Genomic DNA, 24,037 nt, shown 5'->3' with positions numbered 1-24,037 from the left:
AGAGAAACTTTGTGTTAACAACAAGCTAGGTGAAGGACGGCTTTCACACACACTTATCTCTCAGAAATGAGCATGTGGAGAGACGTTCGTTCATCTAGCACAAAGGGAACGGGTTGCAGGGGAAACTTTTACTCTGGTTTCTCAGTCTGTTTCCTAGTGCCGGTTTGAAGTTCTGCAGTTTTCACTGTAAAACCGAGTTGGAGCTAGTACCTGCCCATATATATGTATGGAGTGGAGTTTGCAACTGAAGAGAAACTTTGTGTTCCCAACAAGCTATGTGAAGGACGGGTTTCACACACACTTATCTCTCTGAACTGAGCATGTGGAGAGACGTTCGTTCATCTAGCACAAAGGGAATGTGTTGCAGGTGAAACTATTACTCTGGTTTCTCAGTCTGATTCCTAGTGCCGGTTTGTATTTCCTACAGTTTTCACTGTAAAACCGAGTTGGAGCTAGTACCTCCCCATATATATGTATGGAGTGGAGTTTGCAACTGAAGAGAACCTTTGTGTTCCCAACAAGCTAGGTGAAGGACGGCTTTCACACACACTTATCTCTCAGAACTGAGCATGTGGAGAGACGTACGTTCATCTAGCACAAAGGGAACGGGTTGCAGGAGAAACTTTTACTCTGGTTTATCAGTCTGTTTCCTAGTGCCGGTTTGAAGTTCCTGCACTTTTCAATGTAAAACCGAGTTGGAGCTAGTACCACCCCATATATATTTATGGAGTGTAGTTTGCAACTGAAGAGAAACTTTGTGTTCCCAACAAGCTAGGTGAAGGACGACTTTCACACACATTTTTCTCTCAGAACTGAGCATGTGGAGAGACGTTCGTTCATCTAGCACAAAGGGAACTGGTTGCAGGAGAAACTTTTGCTCTGGTTTCTCAGTCTTTTTCCTAGTGCCGGTTTGAAGTTCCTGCAGTTTTCACTGTAAAACCGAGTTGGAGCTAGTACTTCCCCATATATATGTATGGAGTGGAGTTTGCAACTGAAGAGAAACTTTGTGTTCCCAAAAGCTAGGTGAAGGATGGCTTTCACACACACTAATCTCTCAGAACTGAGCATGTGGAGAGTCGTTCGTTCATCTAGCACAAATGGAACGGGTTGCAGGAGAAACTTTTACTCTGGTTTCTCAGTCTGTTTCCTAGTGCCGGTTTGAAGTTCCTGCAGTTTTCACTGTAAAACGGAGTTGGAGCTAGTACTTCCCCGTATATATGTGTGGAGTGGAGTTTGCAACTGAAGAGAAACTTTGTGTTCCCAACAAGCTAGGTGAAGGACGGGTTTCACACACACTTATCACTCAGAACTGAGCATGTGGAGAGACGTTCATTCATCTAGCACAAAGGGAAAGGGTTGCAGGATAAACTTTTACTCTGGTTTCTCAGTCTGTTTCCTAGTGCCGGTTTGAAGTTCCTGCAGTTTTCACTGTAAAACCGAGTTGGAGCTAGTACCTCCCCATATATATGTATGGAGTGGAGTTGGGAAATTAAGAGAAACTTTGTGTTCCCAACAAGCTAGGTGAAAGACGGCTTTCACACACACTTATCTCTCAGAACTGAGCCTGTGGAGAGACGTTCGTTCATCTAGCACAAAGGGAACGGTTTGCAGGAGAAAATTTTACTCTGGTTTCTCAGTCTGTTTCCTAGTGCCGGTTTGAAGTTCCTGCAGTTTTCACTGTAAAACCGAGTTGAAGCTAGTACCTCCCCATGTATATGTATGCAGTGGAGTTTGCAACTGTTGAGAAACTTTGTGTTCCCAACAAGCTAGGTGGAGGACGGCTTTCACACACACTTATCTCTCAGAACTGAGCATGAGGAGAGACTTTCATTCATCTAGCACAAAGGGAACGGGTTGCAGGAGAAACTTTTACTCTGGTTTCTCAGTCTGTTTCCTAGGGCTGTTTTGAAGTTCCTGCAGTTTTCACTGTAAAAACGAGTTGGAGCTAGTACCTCCCCATATATATGTATGGAGTGGAGTTGGGAACTGAAGAGAAACTTTGGGTTCCCAACAAGGTATGTGAAGGACGGCTTTCACACACACTTATCTCTCAGAACTGAGCATGTGGAGAGACCTTCGTTCATCTATCACAAAGGGAACGGGTTGCAGGAGAAATTTTTACTCTGGTTTCTCAGTCTGATTCCTAGTGCCTGTTTGAATTTCCTGCAGTTTTCACTGTAAAATCGAGTTGGAGCTAGTACCTCCCCATATATATGTATGGAATGGAGTTTGCAACTGAAGAGAAACTTTGTGTTCCCAACAAGCTAGGTGAAGAATGGCTTTCACACACACATATCTCTCAGAACTGAGCATGTGGAGAGACGTTCGTTCATCTAGCACAAAGGGAACGTGTTGCAGGAGAAACTTTTACTCTGGTTTCTCTGTCTGTTTCCTAGTGCCGGTTTGAATTTCTTGCAGTTTTCACTGTAAAATCGAGTTGGAGCTAGTACCTCCCCTTATATATGTATGGAGTGTAGTTTGCAACTGGAGAGAATCTTTGTGTTCCCAACAAGCTAGGTTAAGGACGGCTTTCACACACACTTATCTCTCAGAACTGAGCATGTGGAGAGACGTTCGTTCATCTAGTCAAAGGGAAAGGGTTGCAGGGGAAACTATTACTTTGGTTTCTCCGTCTGTTTCCTAGTGCCGGTTTGAAGTTCCTGCAGTTTTCACTGTAAAACCGAGTTGGAGCTAATACCTCCCCATATATATGTATGGAGTGGAGTTTGCAACTGAAGAGAAACTTTGTGTTCCCAACAAGCTAGGTGAAGAACGGCTTTCACACACACATATCTCTCAGAACTGAGCATGTGGAGAGACGTTCGTTCATCTAGCACAAAGGGAACGTGTTGCAGGAGAAACTTTTACTCTGGTTTCTCAGTCTGTTTCCTAGTGCCTGTTTGAAGTTCCTGCAGTATTCAGTGTAAAACCGTGCTGGAGCTGTTACCTCCCCATTTATATGTATGGAGTGGAATTTGCAACTGTAGAGATACTTTGTGTTTCCTACAAGTTAAGTGAAGGACGGCTTTCACACACACTTATCTCTCAGAACTGAGCATGTGGAGAGACGTTCGTTCATCTAGCACAAAGGGAACGGATTGCAGGAGTAACTTTTACTCTGGTTTCTCAGACTGTTTCCTAGTGCCGGTTTGAAGTTCCTGCCGTTTTCACTGTAAAACCGAGCTGGAGCTAGTACCTCCCCATATATATGTATGGAGTGGAGTTTGCAACTGAAGAGAAAATTTGTGTTCCCAACAAGATAGGTGAAGGACGGCTTTCACACACACTTATCTCTCAGAGCTGAGCATGTGGAGAGACGTTCGTTCATCTAGCAGGAAGGGAACGGGTTGCAGGAGAAACTTTTACTCTGGTTTCTCAGTCTGTTTCCTAGTGCCGGTTTGAAGTTCCTGCAGTATTCAGTGTAAAACCGTGTTGGAGCTGTTACCACCCCATATATATGTATGGAGTGGAGTTTGCAACTGAAGAGAAACTTTGTGTTCCCAACAATCTAGGTGAAGGACGGCTTTCACACACACTTATCTCTCAGAACTGAGCATGTGGAGAGACGTTCGTTCATCTAGCACAAAGGGAACGGGTTGCAGGAGAAACTTTTACTCTGGTTTCTCAGTCTGTTTCCTAGTGCCGGTTTGAAGTTCCTGCAGTTTTCACTGTAAAACAGAGTTGGAGCTAATACCTCCCCATATATATGTATGGAGTGGAGTTTGCTACTGAAGAGAAAGTTTGTGTTCCCAACAAGCTAGGTGAAGTACGGCTTTCACACACACTTATCTCTCAGAACTGAGCATGTGGAGAGACGTTCGTTCATCTAGCACAAATGGAACGGTTTGCAGGATGAACTTTTACTCTGGTTTCTCAGTCTGTTTCCTAGTGCCGGTTTGAAGTTCCTGCAGTTTTCACCGTAAAACCGAGTTGGAGCTAGAACCTCCCCATATATATTTATGGAGTGGAGTTTGCAACTGAAGAGAAACTTTGTGTTCCCAACAAGCTAGGTGAAGGACGGCTTTCACACACACTTATCTCTCAGAACTGAGCATGTGGAGAGACGTTCGTTCATCTAGCATAAAGGGAACGGGTTGCAGGAGAAACTTTTACTCTGGTTTCTCAGTCTGTTTCCTAGTGCCGGTTTGAAGTTCCTGCAGTTTTCACTGTAAAACCGAGTTGGAGCTAGTACCTCCCCATATATATGTATGGAGTGGAGTTTGCAACTGAAGAGAAACTTTGTGTTCCCAACAAGCTAGGTGAAGGACGGCTTTCACACACACTTATCTCTCAGAACTGAGCATGTGGAGAGACGTTCGTTCATCTAGCACAAATGGAACGGGTTGCAGTAGAAACTTTTACTCTGGTTTCTCAGTCTGTTTCCTAGTGCCGGTTTGAAATTCCAGCAGTTTTCACTGTAAAACCGAGTTGGAGCTAGTACCTCCCCATATATATGTATGGAGTGGAGTTTGCAACTGAAGAGAAACTTTGGGTTCCCAACAAGCTAGTTGAAGGACGGCTTTCACACACACTTATCTCTCAGCACTGAGCATGTGGAGAGACGTTCGTTCATCTAGCACAAAGGGAACGAGTTGCAGGAGAATCTTTTACTCTGGTTTCTCAGTCTGTTTCCTAGTGCCGTTTTGAAGTTCCTGCAGTTTTCACTGTAAAACCGAGTTGGAGATAGTACCTCCCCATATATATGTATGGAGTGGAGTTTGCAACTGAAGAGAAACTTTGTGTTCCCAACAAGCTATGTGAAGTTCGGCATTCACACACACTTATCTCTCAGAACTGAGCATGTGGAGAGACTCTCGTTCATCGAGCACAAAGGGAACGGGTTGCAGGAGAAACTTTTACTCTGGTTTCTCAGTCTGTTTCCTAGTGCCGGTTTGAAGTTCCTGCAGTTTTCACTGTAAAACCGAGTTGGAACTAGTACCTCCCCATATATATGTATGGAGTGGAGTTTACAACTGAAGAGAAACTTTGTGTTCCCAAGAAGCTAGGTGAAGGACGGCTTTCACACACACTTATCTCTCAGAACTGAGCATGTGGAGAGACGTTCGTTCATCTAGCACAAAGGGAACGGGTTGCAGGAGAAACTTTTACTCTGGTTTCTCAGTCTTTTTCCTAGTGCCGGTTTGAAGTTCCTGCAGTTTTCACTGTAAAACCGATTTGGAGCTAGTACCTCCCCATATATATGTATGGAGTGGAGTTTGCAACTGAAGAGAAACTTTGTGTTCCTACAAGCTAGGTGAAGGACGACTTTCACACACACTTATCTCTCAGAACTGAGCATGTGGAGAGACGTTCGTTCATCTAGCACAAAGGGAACGGGTTGCAGTAGAAACTTTAACTCTGGTTTCTCAGTCTGTTTCCTAGTGCCGGTTTGAAGTTCCTGCAGTTTTCTGTGTAAAACCGAGTTGGAGCTAGTACCTCCCAATATATATGTATGGAGTGGAGTTTGCAACTGAAGAGAAACTTTGTGTTCCCAACAAGGTAGGTGAAGGACGGATTTCACACACACATATCTCTCAGAACTGAGCATGTGGAGAGACGTTCGTTCATCGAGCACAAATGGAACGGGTTGCAGGAGAATCTTTTACTCTGGTTTCTCAGTCTGTTTCCTAGTGCCGGTTTGAAGTTCCTGCAGTTTTCACTGTAAAACCGATTTGGAGCTAGTACCTCCCCATATATATGTATGGAGTGGAGTTTGCAACTGAAGAGAAACTTTGTGTTCCCAACAAGCTAGGTGAAGGACGGCTTTCACACACACTTATCTCTCAGAACTGAGCATGTCGAGAGACGTTCGTTCATCTAGCACAAATGGAACAGGTTGCAGGAGGAACTTTATTCTGGTTTCTCAGTCTTTTTCCTAGTGCCGTTTTGAAGTTCCTGCAGTTTTCACTGTAAAACCGAGTTGGAGCTAGTACCTCCCCATATATATGTATGGAGTGGAGTTTGCAACTGAAGAGAAACTTTGTGTTCCCAACAAGCTCGGTGAAAGACGGCTTTCACACACACTTATCTCTCAGAACTGAGCATGTGGAGAGACGTTCGTTCATCTAGCACAAAGGGAACGGGTTGCAGTAGAAACTTTTAATCTGGTTTCTCAGTCTGTTTCCTAGTGCCGGTTTGAAGTTCCTGCAGTTTTCTGTGTAAAACCGAGTTGGAGCTAGTACCTCCCAATATATATGTATGGAGTGGAGTTTGCAACTGAAGAGAAACTTTGTGTTCCCAACAAGCTAGGTGAAGGACGGCCTTCACACACAATTATCACTCAGAATTGAGCATGTGGAGAGACGTTCGTTCATCTAGCACAAAGGGAACGGGTTGCAGGGGAAACTTTTACTCTGGTTTCTCAATCTGTTTCCTAGTGCCGGTTTGAAGTTCCTGCAGTTTTCACTGTAAAACCGAGTTGGAGCTAGTACCTCCCCTTATATATGTATGGAGTGGAGTTTGCAACTGAAGAGAAACTTTGTGTTCCCAACAATCTAGTTGAAGGACGGCATTCACACACACTTATCTCTCAGAACTGAGCATGTGGATAGACGTTCGTTCATCTAGCACAAAGGGAACGGGTTGCAGGAGAAACTTTTACTCTGGTTTCTCAGTCTGTTTCCTAGTGCCGGTTTGAAGTTCCTGCAGTATTCAGTGTAAAACCGTGCTGGAGCTGTTACCTCCCCATATATATGTATGGAGTGGAATTTGCAACTGTAGAGATACTTTGTGTTACCTACAAGTTAAGTGAAGGACGGCTTTCACACACAATTATCTCTCAGAACTGAGCATGTGGAGAGACTTTCGTTCATCAAGCACAAAGGGAACGGGTTGCAGGAGAAACTTTTACTCTGGTTTCACAGTCTGTTTCCTAGTGCCGGTATGAAGTTAATGCAGTTTTCACTGTAAAACCGAGTTGAAGCTAGTACCTCCCCTTAAATATGTATGGAGTGGAGTTGGCAACTGAAGAGATACTTTGTGTTCCCAACAAGCTAGGTTAAGGAGGCTTTCACACACACTTATCTCTCAGAACTGAGCATGTGGAGAGACGTTCGTTCATCTAGTCAAAGGGAACGGGTTGCAGGGGAAACTTTTACTCTCGTTTCTCAATCTGTTTCCTAGTGCCGGTTTGAAGTTCCTGCAGTATTCACTGTAAAACCGAGTTTGAGCTAATACCTCCCCATATATATGTATGGAGTGGAGTTTGCAACTGAAGAGAAACTTTGTGTTCCCAACAAGCTAGGTGAAGGACGGCTTTCACACACACTTATCTCTCAGAACTGAGCATGTGGAGAGACGTTCGTTCATCTAGCACAAAGGGAACGGGTTGCAGGAGAAACTTTTACTCTGGTTTCTCAGACTGTTTCCTAGTGCCGGTTTGAAGTTCCTGCAGTTTTCACTGTAAAACCGAGTTGGAGCTAGTACCTCCCCATATATATGTATGGAGTGGAGTTTGCAACTGAAGAGAAACTTTGTGTTCCCAACAAGAGAGGTGAAGGACGGCTTTCACACACACTTATCTCTCAGAGCTGAGCATGTGGAGAGGCGTTCGTTCATTTAGCAGGAAGGGAACGGGTTGCAGGAGAAACTTTTACTCTGGTTTCTCAATCTGTTTCCTAGTGCCGGTTTGAAATTCCTGCAGTTTTCACTCTAAAACCGAGTTGGAGCTAGTACCTCCCCATATATATGTATGGAGTGGAGTTTGCAACTGAATAGAAACTTTGTGTTCCCAACAAGCTAGGTGAAGGACGGCTTTCACACACACTTATCTCTCAGAACTGAGCATGTGGAGAGACGTTCGTTCATCTAGCACAAAGGGAACGGGTTGCAGTAGAAACTTTTACTCTGGTTTCTCAGTCTGTTTCCTAGTGCCGGTTTGAAGTTCCTGCAGTTTTCTGTGTAAAACCGAGTTGGAGCTAGTACCTCCCAATATATATGTATGGAGTGGAGTTTGCAACTGAAGAGAAACTTTGTGTTCCCAACAAGCTAGGTGAAGGACGGCCTTCACACACAATTATCACTCAGAATTGAGCATGTGGAGAGACGTTCGTTCATCTAGCACAAAGGGAACGGGTTGCAGGGGAAACTTTTACTCTGGTTTCTCAATCTGTTTCCTAGTGCCGGTTTGAAGTTCCTGCAGTTTTCACTGTAAAACCGAGTTGGAGCTAGTACCTCCCCTTATATATGTATGGAGTGGAGTTTGCAACTGAAGAGAAACTTTGTGTTCCCAACAATCTAGTTGAAGGACGGCATTCACACACACTTATCTCTCAGAACTGAGCATGTGGATAGACGTTCGTTCATCTAGCAAAAAGGGAACGGGTTGCAGGAGAAACTTTTACTCTGGTTTCTCAGTCTGTTTCCTAGTGCCGGTTTGAAGTTCCTGCAGTATTCAGTGTAAAACCGTGCTGGAGCTGTTACCTCCCCATATATATGTATGGAGTGGAATTTGCAACTGTAGAGACACTTTGTGTTACCTACAAGTTAAGTGAAGGACGGCTTTCACACACAATTATCTCTCAGAACTGAGCATGTGGAGAGACTTTCGTTCATCAAGCACAAAGGGAACGGGTTGCAGGAGAAACTTTTACTCTGGTTTCACAGTCTGTTTCCTAGTGCCGGTTTGATGTTAATGCAGTTTTCACTGTAAAACCGAGTTGAAGCTAGTACCTCCCCTTAAATATGTATGGAGTGGAGTTGGCAACTGAAGAGATACTTTGTGTTCCCTACAAGCTAGGTTAAGGAGGCTTTCACACACACTTATCTCTCAGAACTGAGCATGTGGAGAGACGTTCGTTCATCTAGTCAAAGGGAACGGGTTGCAGGGGATACTTTTACTCTCGTTTCTCACTCTGTTTCCTAGTGCCGGTTTGAAGTTCCTGCAGTATTCACTGTAAAACCGAGTTGGAGCTAATACCTCCCCATATATATGTATGGAGTGGAGTTTGCAACTGAAGAGAAACTTTGTGTTCCCAACAAGCTAGGTGAAGGACGGCTTTCACACACAATTATCTCTCAGAACTGAGCATGTGGAGAGACGTTCGTTCATCTAGCACAAAGGGAACGGGTTGCAGGAGAAACTTTTACTCTGGTTTCTCAGACTGTTTCCTAGTGCCGGTTTGAAGTTCCTGCAGTTTTCACTGTAAAACCGAGCTGGAGCTAGTACCTCCCCATATATATGTATGGAGTGGAGTTTGCAACTGAAGAGAAACTTTGTGTTCCCAACAAGATAGGTGAAGGACGGCTTTCACACACACTTATCTCTCAGAGCTGAGCATGTGGAGAGGCGTTCGTTCATTTAGCAGGAAGGGAACGGGTTGCAGGAGAAACTTTTTCTCTGGTTTCTCAGTCTGTTTCCTAGTGCCGGTTTGAAATTCCTGCAGTTTTCACTCTAAAACCGAGTTGGAGCTAGTACCTTCCCATATATATGTATGGAGTGGAGTTTGCAACTGAATAGAAACTTTGTGTTCCCAACAAGCTAGGTGAAGGACGGCTTTCACACACACTTATCTCTCAGAACTGAGCATGTGGAGAGACGTTCGTTCATCTAGCACAAAGGGAACGGGTTGCAGGAGAAACATTTACTCTGGTTTCTCAGTCTGTTTCCTAGTGCCGGTGTGAAGTTCCTGCAGTTTTCACTGTAAAACCGAGTTGGAGATAGTACCTCCCTATATATATTTATGGAGTGGAGTTTGCAACTGAAGAGAAACTTTGTGTTCCCAACAAGCTAGTTGAAGCACGGCTTTCACACACACTTATCTCTCAGCACTGAGCATGTGGAGAGATGTTCGTTCATCTAGCACAAAAGGAACGGGTTGCAGGGGAAACTTTTTCTCTGGTTTCTCAGTCTGTTTCCTAGTGCCGGTTTGAAGTTCCTGCAGTTTTCACTGTAAAACCGAGTTGGAGCTAATACCTCCCCATATATATGTATGGAGTGGAGTTGGCAACTGAAGAGAAACTTTGTGTTCCCAACAAGCTAGGTGAAGGACGACTTACACACACACTTATCTCTCAGAACTGAGCATGTGGAGAGACATTCGTTCATCTAGCACAAAGGGAACGGGTTGCAGGAGAAACTTTTTCTCTGGTTTCTCAGTCTGTTTCCTAGTGCCGGTATGAAGTTCCTGCAGTTTTCACTGTAAATCCGAGTTGGAGCTAGTACCTCCTCATATATAGGTATGGAGTGGAGTTTGCAACTGAAGAGAAACTATGTGTTCCTAACAAGCTAGATGAAGGACAGCTTTCACACACACATATCTTTCCGAACTGAGCATGTGGAGAGACGTTTGTTCATCTAGCACAAAGGGAACCAGTTGCAGGAGAAACTTTTTCTCTGGTTTCTCAGTCTGTTTCCTAGTGCCGGTATGAAGTTCCTGCAGTTTTCACAGTAAACCCGGTTTGGAGCTAGTACCTCCCCATATATATGTATGGAATGGAGTTTGCAACTGAAGAGAAACTTTGTGTTCCCAACAAGCTAGGTGAAGGACGGCTTTCACACACACTTATCTCTCAGAACTGAGCATGTGGAGAGACGTTCGTTCATCTAGCAGGAAGGGAACGGATTGCAGGAGAAACTTTTACTCTGGTTTCTCAGTCTGTTTCCTAGTGCCGGTTTGAAGTTCCTGCAGTATTCAGTGTAAAACCGTGTTGGAGCTGTTACCACCCCATATATATGTATGGAGTGGAATTTGCAACTGAAGAGAAACTTTGTGTTCCCAACAAGCTAGGTGAAGGACGGCTTTCACACACACTTATCTCTCAGAACTGAGCATGTGGAGAGACGTTCGTTCATCTAGCACAAAGTGAACGGGTTGCAGGAGAAACTTTTACTCTGGTTTCTCAGTCTGTTTCCTAGTGCCGGTTTGAAGTTCCTGCAGTTTTCACTGTAAAACCGAGTTGGAGCTAATACCTCCCCATATATATGTATGGAGTGGAGTTTGCTACTGAAGAGAAAGTTTGTGTTCCCAACAAGCTAGGTGAAGGACGGCTTTCACACACACTTATCTCTCAGAACTGAGCATGTGGAGAGACGTTCGTTCATCTAGCACAAATGGAACGGTTTGCAGGATAAACTTTTACTCTGGTTTCTCAGTCTGTTTCCTAGTGCCGGTTTGAAGTTCCTGCAGTTTTCACCGTAAAACCGAGTTGGAGCTAGAACGTCCCCATATATATTTATGGAGTGGAGTTTGCAACTGAAGAGAAACTTTGTGTTCCCAACAAGCTAGGTGAAGGACGGCTTTCACACACAATTATCTCTCAGAACTGAGCATGTGGAGAGACGTTCATTCATCTAGCATAAAGGGAACGGGTTGCAGGAGAAACTTTTACTCTGGTTTCTCAGTCTGTTTCCTAGTGCCGGTTTGAAGTTCCTGCAGTTTTCACTGTAAAACCGAGTTGGAGCTAGTACCTCCCCATATATATGTATGGATTGGAGTTTGCAACTGAAGAGAAACTTTGTGTTCCCAACAAGCTAGGTGAAGGACGGCTTTCACACACACTTATCTCTCAGAACTGAGCATGTGGAGAGACGTTCGTTCATCTAGCACAAATGGAACGGGTTGCAGTAGAAACTTTTACTCTGGTTTCTCAGTCTGTTTCCTAGTGCCGGTTTGAAATTCCAGCAGTTTTCACTGTAAAACCGAGTTGGAGCTAGTACCTCCCCATATATATGTATGGAGTGGAGTTTGCAACTGAAGAGAAACTTTGGGTTCCCAACAAGCTAGTTGAAGGACGGCTTTCACACACACTTATCTCTCAGCACTGAGCATGTGGAGAGACGTTCGTTCATCTAGCACAAAGGGAACGAGTTGCAGGAGAATCTTTTACTCTGGTTTCTCAGTCTGTTTCCTAGTGCCGTTTTGAAGTTCCTGCAGTTTTCACTGTAAAACCGAGTTGGAGATAGTACCTCCCCATATATATGTATGGAGTGGAGTTTGCAACTGAAGAGAAACTTTGTGTTCCCAACAAGCTAGGTGAAGGTCTGCATTCACACACACTTATCTCTCAGAACTGAGCATGTGGAGAGACATTCGTTCATCGAGCACAAAGGGAACGGGTTGCAGGAGAAACTTTTACTCTGGTTTCTCAGTCTGTTTCCTAGTGCCGGTTTGAAGTTCCTGCAGTTTTCACTGTAAAACCGAGTTGGAGCTAGTACCTCCCCATATATATGTATGGAGTGGAGTTTACAACTGAAGAGAATCTTTGTGTTCCCAACAAGCTAGGTGAAGGACGGCTTTCACACACACTTATCTCTCAGAACTGAGCATGTGGAGAGACGTTCGTTCATCTAGCACAAAGGGAACGGATTGCAGGAGAAACTTTTACTCTGGTTTCTCAGTCTTTTTCCTAGTGCCGGTTTGAAGTTCCTGCAGTTTTCACTGTAAAACCGATTTGGAGCTAGTACCTCCCCATATATATGTATGGAGTGGAGTTTGCAACTGAAGAGAAACTTTGTGTTCCCAACAAGCTAGGTGAAGGACGGCTTTCACACACACTTATCTCTCAGAACTGAGCATGTGGAGAGACGTTCGTTCATCTAGCACAAATGGAACGGGTTGCAGTAGAAACTTTAACTCTGGTTTCTCAGTCTGTTTCCTAGTGCCGGTTTGAAGTTCCTGCAGTTTTCTGTGTAAAACCGAGTTGGAGCTAGTACCTCCCAATATATATGTATGGAGTGGAGTTTGCAACTGAAGAGAAACTTTGTGTTCCCAACAAGCTAGGTGAAGGACGGCTTTCACACACACTTATCTCTCAGAACTGAGCATGTGGAGAGACGTTCGTTCATCTAGCACAAATGGAACGGGTAGCAGGAGGAACTTTATTCTGGTTTCTCAGTGTTTTTCCTAGTGCCGTTTTGAAGTTCCTGCAGTTTTCACTGTAAAACCGAGTTGGAGCTAGTACCTCCCCATATATATGTATGGAGTGGAGTTTGCAACTGAAGAGAAACTTTGTGTTCCCAACAAGCTAGGTGAAAGACGGCTTTCACACACACTTATATCTCAGAACTGAGCATGTGGAGAGACGTTCGTTCATCTAGCACAAAGGGAACGGGTTGCAGTAGAAACTTTTACTCTGGTTTCTCAGTCTGTTTCCTAGTGCCGGTTTGAAGTTCCTGCAGTTTTCTGTGTAAAACCGAGTTGGAGCTAGTACCTCCCAATATATATGTATGGAGTGGAGTTTGCAACTGAAGAGAAACTTTGTGTTCCCTACAAGCTATGTGAAGGACGGCCTTCACACACAATTATCACTCAGAGTTGAGCATGTGGAGAGACGTTCGTTCATCTAGCACAAAGGGAACGGGTTGCAGGGGAAACTTTTACTCTGGTTTCTCAATCTGTTTCCTAGTGCCGGTTTGAAGTTCCTGCAGTTTTCACTGTAAAACCGAGTTGGAGCTAGTACCTCCCCTTATATATGTATGGAGTGGAGTTTGCAACTGAAGAGAAACTTTGTGTTCCCAACAATCTAGTTGAAGGACGGCATTCACACACACTTATCTCTCAGAACTGAGCATGTGGAGAGACGTTCGTTCATCTAGCACAAATGGAACGGTTTGCAGGATAAACTTTTACTCTGGTTTCTCAGTCTATTTCCTAGTGCTGGTTTGAAGTTCCTGCAGTTTTCACCGTAAAACCGAGTTGGAGCTAGAACCTCCCCATATATATTTATGGAGTGGAGTTTGCAACTGAAGAGAAACTTTGTGTTCCCAACAAGCTAGGTGAAGGACGGCTTTCACACACACTTATCTCTCAGAACTGAGCATGTGGAGAGACGTTCGTTCATCTAGCATAAAGGGAACGGGTTGCAGGAGAAACTATTACTCTGGTTTCTCAGTCTGTTTCCTAGTGCCGGTTTGAAGTTCCTGCAGTTTTCACTGTAAAACCGAGTTGGAGCTAGTACCTCCCCATATATATGTATGGAGTGGAGTTTGCAACTGAAGAGAAACTTTGTGTTCCCAACAAGCTAGGTGAAGGACGGCTTTCACACACACTTATCTCTCAGAACTGAGCATGTGGAGAGACGTTCGTTCATCTAGCACAAATGGAACGGGTTGCAGTAGAAACTTTTACTCTGGTTTCTCAGTCTGTTTCCTAGTGCCGGTTTGAAATTCCAGCATTTTTCACTGTAAAACCGAGTTGGAGCTAGTACCTCCCCATATATATGTATGGATTGGAGTTTGCAACTGAAGAGAAACTTTGGGTTCCCAACAAGCTAGTTGAAGGACGGCTTTCACACACACTTATCTCTCAGCACTGAGCATGTGGAGAGACGTTCGTTCATCTAGCACAAAGGGAACGAGTTGCATTAGAATCTTTTACTCTGGTTTCTCAGTCTGTTTCCTAGTGCCGTTTTGAATTTCCTGCAGTTTTCACTGTAAAACCGAGTTGGAGATAGTACCTCCCCATATATATGTATGGAGTGGAGTTTGCAACTGAAGAGAAACTTTGTGTTCCCAACAAGCTAGGTGAAGGTCGGCATTCACACACACTTATCTCTCAGAACTGAGCATGTGGAGAGACTTTCGTTCATCGAGCACAAAGGGAACGGGTTGCAGGAGAAACTTTTACTCTGGTTTCTCAGTCTGTTTCCTAGTGCCGGTATGAAGTTCCTGCAGTTTTCACTGTAAAACCGAGTTGGAGCTAGTACCTCCCCATATATATGTATGGAGTGGAGTTTACAACTGAAGAGAATCTTTGTGTTCCCAACAAGCTAGGTGAAGGACGGCTTTCACACACACTTATCTCTCAGAACTGAGCATGTGGAGAGACGTTCGTTCATCTAGCACAAAGGGAACGGGTTGCAGGAGAAACATTTACTCTGGTTTCTCAGTCTTTTTCCTAGTGCCGGTTTGAAGTTCCTGCAGTTTTCACTGTAAAACCGATTTGGAGCTAGTACCTCCCCATATATATGTATGGAATGGAGTTTGCAACTGAAGAGAAACTTTGTGTTCCCAACAAGCTAGGTGAAGGACGGCTTTCACACACACTTATCTCTCAGAACTGAGCATGTGGAGAGACGTTCGTTCATCTAGCACAAATTGAACGGGTTGCAGTAGAAACTTTAACTCTGGTTTCTCAGTCTGTTTCCTAGTGCCGGTTTGAAGTTCCTGCAGTTTTCTGTGTAAAACCGAGTTGGAGCTAGTACCTCCCAATATATATGTATGGAGTGGGGTTTGCAATTGAAGAGAAACTTTGTGTTCCCAACAAGGTAGGTGAAGGACGGATTTCACACACACATATCCCTCAGAACTGAGCATGTGGAGAGACGTTCGTTAATCGAGCACAAATGGAACGGGTTGCAGGAGAAACTTTTACTCTGGTTTCTCAGTCTGTTTCCTAGTGCCGGTTTGAAGTTCCTGCAGTTTTCAGTGTAAAACCGAGTTGGAGCTAGTACCTCCCCATATATATGTATGGAGTGGAGTTTGCAACTGAAGAGAAACTTTGTGTTCCCAACAAGCTAGTTGAAGGACGGCTTTCACACACACTTATCTCTCAGAACTGAGCATGTGGAGAGACGTTCGTTCATCTAGCACAAATGGAACGGGTTGCAGGAGGAACTTTATTCTGGTTTCTCAGTCTTTTTCCTAGTGCCGTTTTGAAGTTCCTGCAGTTTTCACTGTAAAACCGAGTTGGAGCTAGTACCTCCCCATATATATGTATGGAGTGGAGTTTGCAACTGAAGAGAAACTTTGTGTTCCCAACAAGCTAGGTGAAAGACGGCTTTCACACACACTTATCTCTCAGAACTGAGCATGTGGAGAGACGTTCGTTCATCTAGCACAAAGGGAACGGGTTGCAGTAGAAACTTTTACTCTGGTTTCTCAGTCTGTTTCCTTGTGCCGGTTTGAAGTTCCTGCAGTTTTCTGTGTAAAACCGAGTTGGAGCTAGTACCTCCCAATATATATGTATGGAGTGGAGTTTGCAACTGAAGAGAAACTTTGTGTTCCCAACAAGCTATGTGAAGGACGGCCTTCACACACAATTAATACTCAGAATTGAGCATGTGGAGAGACGTTCGTTCATCTAGCACAAAGGGAACGGGTTGCAGGGGAAACTTTTACTCTGGTTTCTCAATCTGTTTCCTAGTGCCGGTTTGAAGTTCCTGCAGTTTTCACTGTAAAACCGAGTTGGAGCTAGTACCTCCCCTTATATATGTATGGAGTGGAGTTTGCAACTGAAGAGAAACTTTGTGTTCCCAACAATCTAGTTGAAGGACGGCATTCACACACACTTATCTCTCAGAACTGAGCATGTGGATAGACGTTCGTTCATCTAGCACAAAGGGAACGGGTTGCAGGAGAAACTTTTACTCTGGTTTCTCAGTCTGTTTCCTAGTGCCGGTTTGAAGTTAATGCAGTTTTCACTGTAAAACCGAGTTGAAGCTAGTACCTCCCCTTAAATATGTATGGAGTGGAGTTGGCAACTGAAGAGATACTTTGTGTTCCCAACAAGCTAGGTTAAGGAGGCTTTCACACACACTTATCTCTCAGAACTGAGCATGTGGAGAGACGTTCGTTCATCTAGTCAAAGGGAACGGGTTGCAGGGGAAACTTTTACTCTCGTTTCTCACTCTGTTTCCTAGTGCCGGTTTGATGTTCCTGCAGTATTCACTGTAAAACCGAGTTGGAGCTAATACCTCCCCATATATATGTATGGAGTGGAGTTTGCAACTGAAGAGAAACTTTGTGTTCCCAACAAGCTAGGTGAAGGACGGCTTTCACACACACCTATATCTCAGAACTGAGCATGGGGAGAGGCGTTCGTTCATCTAGCACAAAGGGAACGGGTTGCAGGAGAAACTTTTACTCTGGTTTCTCAGTCTGTTTCCTAGTGCCGGTTTGAATTTCCTGCAGTTTTCACAGTAAAACCGAGTTGGAGCTAGTACCTCCCCATATATATGTATGGAGTGGAGTTTGCAACTGAAGAGAAACTTTGTGTTCCCAACAAGCTAGGTGAAGGACGGCTTTCACACACACTTATCTCTCAGAACTGAGCATGTGGAGAGACGTTCGATCATCTAGCACAAAGGGAACGGTGTGCAGGAGAAATTTTACTCTGGTTTCTCAGTCTGTTTCCTAGTGCCGGTTTGAAGTTCCTGCAGTTTTCACTGTAAAATCGAGTTGGAGCTAGTACCTCCCCATATATATGTATGGAGTGGAGTTTGCAACTGAAGAGAATCTTTGTGTTCCCAACAAGCTAGGTGAAGGACGGCTTTCACACACACTTATCTCTCAGAACTGAGCATGTGGAGAGACGATCGTTCATCTAGCACAAAGGGAACGGTTTGCAGGAGAAACTTTTACTCTGGTTTCTCAGTATGTTTCCTAGTGCCGGTTTGAAGTTCCTGCAGTATTCAGTGTAAAACCGTGTTGGAGCTGTTACCTCCCCATATATATGTATGGAGTGGAATTTGCAACTGAAGAGATACTTTGTGTTCCCTACAAGTTAGGTGAAGGACGGCTTTCACACACACTTATCTCTCAAAACTTAGCATGTGGAGAGACGTTCGTTCATCTAGCACAAAAGGAACGGGTTGCAGGAGAAACTTTTACTCTGGTTTCTCAGTCTGTTTCCTAGTGCCGGTTTGAATTTCCTGCAGTTTTCACAGTAAAACCGAGTTGGAGCTATTACCTCCCCATATATATGTATGGAGTGGAATTTGCAACTGAAGAGAAACTTTGTGTTCCCAACAAGGTAGGTGAAGGACGGCTTTCACACACATTTATCTGTCGGAACTGAGCATGTGGAGAGACGTTCGTTCATCTAGCACAAAGGGAACGGGTTGCAGGAGAAACTTTTCCTCTGGTTTCTCAGTCTGTTTCCTAGTGCCGGTTTGAAGTTCCTGCAGTTTTCTCTATAAAACCGAGTTGGAGCTAGTACCACCCCATATATATATGTATGGAGTGGAGTTTGCAACTGAAGAGAAACTTTGTGTTCCCATCAAGCTAGGTGAATGACGGCTTTCACACACACTAATCTCTCAGAACTGAGCATGTGGAGAGACGTTCGTTCATCTAGCACAAAGGGAACGGGTTGCAGGAGAAACTTTACTCTGGTTTCTCAGTCTGTTTCCTAGTGCCGGTTTGAAGTTCCTGCTGTTTTCACTGTAAAACCGAGTTGGAGCTAGCACCTCCCCATATATATGTATGGAGTGGAGTTTGCAACTGAAGAGAAACTTTGTGTTCCCAACAAGCTAGGTGAAGGACGGCTTTCACACACACTTATCTCTCAGAACTGAGCATGTGGAGAGACGTTCGTTCATCTAGCACAAAGGGAACGGGTTGCAGGGAAACTTTTACTCTGGTTTCTCAGTCTGTTTCCTAGTGCCGGTTGGAAGTTCCTGCAATTTTCACTGTAAAACCGAGTTGGAGCTAATACCTCCCCATATATATGTATGGAGTGGAGTTTGCAACTGAAGAGAAACTTTGTGTTCCCAACAAGCTAGGTGAAGGACGGCTTTCACACACACTTATCTCTCAGAACTGAGCATGTGGAGAGACGTTCGTTCATCTAGCACAAAGGGAATGGTTTGCAGGAGAATCTTTTACTCTGGTATCTCAGTCTGTTTCCTAGTGTCGGGTTGAAGTTCCTGCAGTTTTCACCGTAAAACCGAGTTGGAGCTAGAACCTCTCCATATATATGTATGGAGTGGAGTTTGCAACTGAAGAGAAACTTTGTGTTCCCAACAAGCTAGGTGAAGGACGGCTTTCACACACACTTATCTCTCAGAACTGAGCATGTGGAGAGACGTTCGTTCATCTAGCATAAAGGGAACGGGTTGCAGGAGAAACTTTTACTCTGGTTTCTCAGTCTGTTTCCTAGTGCCGGTTTGAAGTTCCTGCAGTTTTCACTGTAAAATCGAGTTGGAGCTAGTACCTCCCCATATATATGTATGGAGTGGAGTTTGCAACTGAAGAGAAACTTTGTGTTCCCAACAAGCTAGGTGAAGGACGGCTTTCACACACACTTATCTCTCAGAACTGAGCATGTGGAGAGACGTTCGTTCATCTAGCACAAATGGAAAGGGTTGCAGTAGAAACTTTTACTCTGGTTTCTCAGTCTGTTTCCTAGTGCCGGTTTGAAATTCCAGCAGTTTTCACTGTAAAACCGAGTTGGAGCTAGTACCTCCCCATATATATGTATGGAGTGGAGTTTGCAACTGAAGAGAAACTTTGTGTTCCCAACAAGCTAGTTGAAGTACGGCTTTCACACACAATTATCTCTCAGCACTGAGCATGTTGAGAGACGTTCGTTCATCTAGCACAAAGGGAATGGGTGGCTGGAGAAACTTTTTCTCTGGTTTCTCAGTCTGATTCCTAGTGCCGGTTTGAAGTTCCTGCAGTTTTCACTGTAAAACCGAGTTGGAGCTAATACCTCCCAATATATATGTATGGAGTGCAGTTTGCAACTGAAGAGAAACTTTGTGTTCCCAACAAGCTAGGTGAAGGACGGCTTTCACACACACTTATCTCTCAGAACTGAGCATGTGGAGAGACGTTCGTTCATCTAGCACAAAGGGAACGGTGTGCAGGAGAAATTTTACTCTGGTTTCTCAGTCTGTATCCTAGTGCCGGTTTGAAGTTCCTGCAGTTTTCACTGTAAAATCGAGTTGGAGCTAGTACCTCCCCATATATATGTATGGAGTGGAGTTTGCAACTGAGGAGAATCTTTGTGTTCCCAACAAGCTAGGTGAAGGACGGTTTTCACACACACTTATCTCTCAGAACTGAGCATGTGGAGAGACGTTCGTTCATCTAGCACAAAGGGAACGGTTTGCAGGAGAAACTTTTACTCTGGTTTCCCAGTCTGTTTCCTAGTGCCGGTTTGAAGTTCCTGCAGTATTCAGTGTAAAACCGTGTTGGAGCTGTTACCTCCCCATATATATGTATGGAGTGGAATTTGCAACTGAAGAGATACTTTGTGTTCCCTACAAGTTAGGTGAAGGACGGCTTTCACACACAATTATCTCTCAGAACTGAGCATGTGGAGAGACGTTCGTTCATCTAGCACAAAAGGAACGGGTTGCAGGAGAAACTTTTACTCTGGTTTCTCAGTCTGTTTCCTAGTGCCGGTTTGAAGTTCCTGCAGTTTTCACTGTAAAACAAAGCTGGAGCTAGTAACTCCCCTTATATATGTATGGAGTGGAGTTTGCAACTGAAGAGTAACTATGTGTTCCCAACAAGATAGGTGAAGGACGGCTTTCACACACACTTATCTCTCAGAGCTGAACATGTGGAGAGACGTTCGTTCATCTAGCACACAGGGAACGGGTTGCAGGAGAAACTTTTTCTCTGGTTTCTCAGTCTGTTTCCTAGTGCCGGTTTGAAGTTCCTGCAGTTTTCACTGTAAAAACGATTTGGAGCTAGTACCTCCCCATATATATGTATGGAGTGGAGTTTGCAACTGAAGAGAAACTTTGTGTTCCCAACAAGGTAGGTGAAGGACGGCTTTCACACACATTTATCTGTCGGAACTGAGCATGTGGAGAGACGTTCGTTCATCTAGCACAAAGGGAACGGGTTGCAGGAGAAACTTTTGCTCTGGTTTCTCAGTCTGTTTCCTAGTGCCGGTTTGAAGTTCCTGCAGTTTTCATTGTAAAACCGAGTTGGAGCTAGTACCACCCCATATATATATGTATGGAGTGGAGTTTGCAACTGAAGAGAAACTTTGTGTTCCCATCAAGCTAGGTGAATGACGGCTTTCACACACACTAATCTCTCAGAACTGAGCATGTGGAGAGACGTTCGTTCATCTAGCACAAAGGGAACGGGTTGCAGGAGAAACTTTACTCTGGTTTCTCAGTTTGTTTCCTAGTGCCGGTTTGAAGTTCCTGCTGTTTTCACTGTAAAACCGAGTTGGAGCTAGTACCTCCCCATATATATGTATGGAGTGGAGTTTGCAACTGAAGAGAAACTTTGTGTTCCCAACAAGCTAGGTGAAGGACGGCTTTCACACACACTTATATCTCAGAACTGAGCATGGGGAGAGGCGTTCGTTCATCTAGCACAAAGGGAACGGGTTGCAGGAGAAACTTTTACTCTGGTTTCTCAGTCTGTTTCCTAGTGCCGGTTTGAATATCCTGCAGTTTTCACAGTAAAACCGTGTTGGAGCTAGTACCTCCCCATATATATGTATGGAGTGGAGTTTGCAACTGAAGAGAAACTTTGTGTTCCCAACAAGCTAGGTGAAGGACGGCTTTCACACACACTTATCTCTCAGAACTGAGCATGTGGAGAGACGTTCGATCATCTAGCACAAAGGGAACGGTGTGCAGGAGAAATTTTACTCTGGTTTCTCAGTCTGTTTCCTAGTGCCGGTTTGAAGTTCCTGCAGTTTTCACTGTAAAATCGAGTTGGAGCTAGTACCTCCCCATATATATGTATGGAGTGGAGTTTGCAACTGAAGAGAATCTTTGTGTTCCCAACAAGCTAGGTGAAGGACGGCTTTCACACACACTTATCTCTCAGAACTGAGCATGTGGAGAGACGTTCGTTCATCTAGCACAAAGGGAACGGTTTGCAGGAGAAACTTTTACTCTGGTTTCTCAGTATGTTTCCTAGTGCCGGTTTGAAGTTCCTGCAGTATTCAGTGTAAAACCGTGTTGGAGCTGTTACCTCCCCATATATATGTATGGAGTGGAATTTGCAACTGAAGAGATACTTTGTGTTCCCTACAAGTTAGGTGAAGGACGGCTTTCACACACACTTATCTCTCAAAACTTAGCATGTGGAGAGACGTTCGTTCATCTAGCACAAAAGGAACGGGTTGCAGGAGAAACTTTTACTCTGGTTTCTCAGTCTGTTTCCTAGTGCCGGTTTGAATTTCCTGCAGTTTTCACAGTAAAACCGAGTTGGAGCTATTACCTCCCCATATATATGTATGGAGTGGAATTTGCAACTGAAGAGAAACTTTGTGTTCCCAACAAGGTAGGTGAAGGACGGCTTTCACACACATTTATCTGTCGGAACTGAGCATGTGGAGAGACGTTCGTTCATCTAGCACAAAGGGAACGGGTTGCAGGAGAAACTTTTCCTCTGGTTTCTCAGTCTGTTTCCTAGTGCCGGTTTGAAGTTCCTGCAGTTTTCTCTATAAAACCGAGTTGGAGCTAGTACCACCCCATATATATATGTATGGAGTGGAGTTTGCAACTGAAGAGAAACTTTGTGTTCCCATCAAGCTAGGTGAATGACGGCTTTCACACACACTAATCTCTCAGAACTGAGCATGTGGAGAGACGTTCGTTCATCTAGCACAAAGGGAACGGGTTGCAGGAGAAACTTTACTCTGGTTTCTCAGTCTGTTTCCTAGTGCCGGTTTGAAGTTCCTGCTGTTTTCACTGTAAAACCGAGTTGGAGCTAGCACCTCCCCATATATATGTATGGAGTGGAGTTTGCAACTGAAGAGAAACTTTGTGTTCCCAACAAGCTAGGTGAAGGACGGCTTTCACACACACTTATCTCTCAGAACTGAGCATGTGGAGAGACGTTCGTTCATCTAGCACAAAGGGAACGGGTTGCAGGGAAACTTTTACTCTGGTTTCTCAGTCTGTTTCCTAGTGCCGGTTGGAAGTTCCTGCAATTTTCACTGTAAAACCGAGTTGGAGCTAATACCTCCCCATATATATGTATGGAGTGGAGTTTGCAACTGAAGAGAAACTTTGTGTTCCCAACAAGCTAGGTGAAGGACGGCTTTCACACACACTTATCTCTCAGAACTGAGCATGTGGAGAGACGTTCGTTCATCTAGCACAAAGGGAATGGTTTGCAGGAGAATCTTTTACTCTGGTATCTCAGTCTGTTTCCTAGTGTCGGGTTGAAGTTCCTGCAGTTTTCACCGTAAAACCGAGTTGGAGCTAGAACCTCTCCATATATATGTATGGAGTGGAGTTTGCAACTGAAGAGAAACTTTGTGTTCCCAACAAGCTAGGTGAAGGACGGCTTTCACACACACTTATCTCTCAGAACTGAGCATGTGGAGAGACGTTCGTTCATCTAGCATAAAGGGAACGGGTTGCAGGAGAAACTTTTACTCTGGTTTCTCAGTCTGTTTCCTAGTGCCGGTTTGAAGTTCCTGCAGTTTTCACTGTAAAACCGAGTTGGAGCTAGTACCTCCCCATATATATGTATGGAGTGGAGTTTGCAACTGAAGAGAAACTTTGTGTTCCCAACAAGCTAGGTGAAGGACGGCTTTCACACACACTTATCTCTCAGAACTGAGCATGTGGAGAGACGTTCGTTCATCTAGCACAAATGGAAAGGGTTGCAGTAGAAACTTTTACTCTGGTTTCTCAGTCTGTTTCCTAGTGCCGGTTTGAAATTCCAGCAGTTTTCACTGTAAAACCGAGTTGGAGCTAGTACCTCCCCATATATATGTATGGAGTGGAGTTTGCAACTGAAGAGAAACTTTGTGTTCCCAACAAGCTAGTTGAAGTACGGCTTTCACACACAATTATCTCTCAGCACTGAGCATGTTGAGAGACGTTCGTTCATCTAGCACAAAGGGAATGGGTGGCAGGAGAAACTTTTTCTCTGGTTTCTCAGTCTGATTCCTAGTGCCGGTTTGAAGTTCCTGCAGTTTTCACTGTAAAACCGAGTTGGAGCTAATACCTCCCAATATATATGTATGGAGTGCAGTTTGCAACTGAAGAGAAACTTTGTGTTCCCAACAAGCTAGGTGAAGGACGGCTTTCACACACACTTATCTCTCAGAACTGAGCATGTGGAGAGACGTTCGTTCATCTAGCACAAAGGGAACGGTGTGCAGGAGAAATTTTACTCTGGTTTCTCAGTCTGTATCCTAGTGCCGGTTTGAAGTTCCTGCAGTTTTCACTGTAAAATCGAGTTGGAGCTAGTACCTCCCCATATATATGTATGGAGTGGAGTTTGCAACTGAGGAGAATCTTTGTGTTCCCAACAAGCTAGGTGAAGGACGGTTTTCACACACACTTATCTCTCAGAACTGAGCATGTGGAGAGACTTTCGTTCATCTAGCACAAAGGGAACGGTTTGCAGGAGAAACTTTTACTCTGGTTTCCCAGTCTG

This window comes from Camelus bactrianus, chromosome 28, assembly GCF_048773025.1.
Source record: "Camelus bactrianus isolate YW-2024 breed Bactrian camel chromosome 28, ASM4877302v1, whole genome shotgun sequence".
NCBI classification, from domain to species: Eukaryota; Metazoa; Chordata; class Mammalia; order Artiodactyla; family Camelidae; genus Camelus; species Camelus bactrianus.
Note: the sequence above shows the minus strand (reverse complement) of the source record.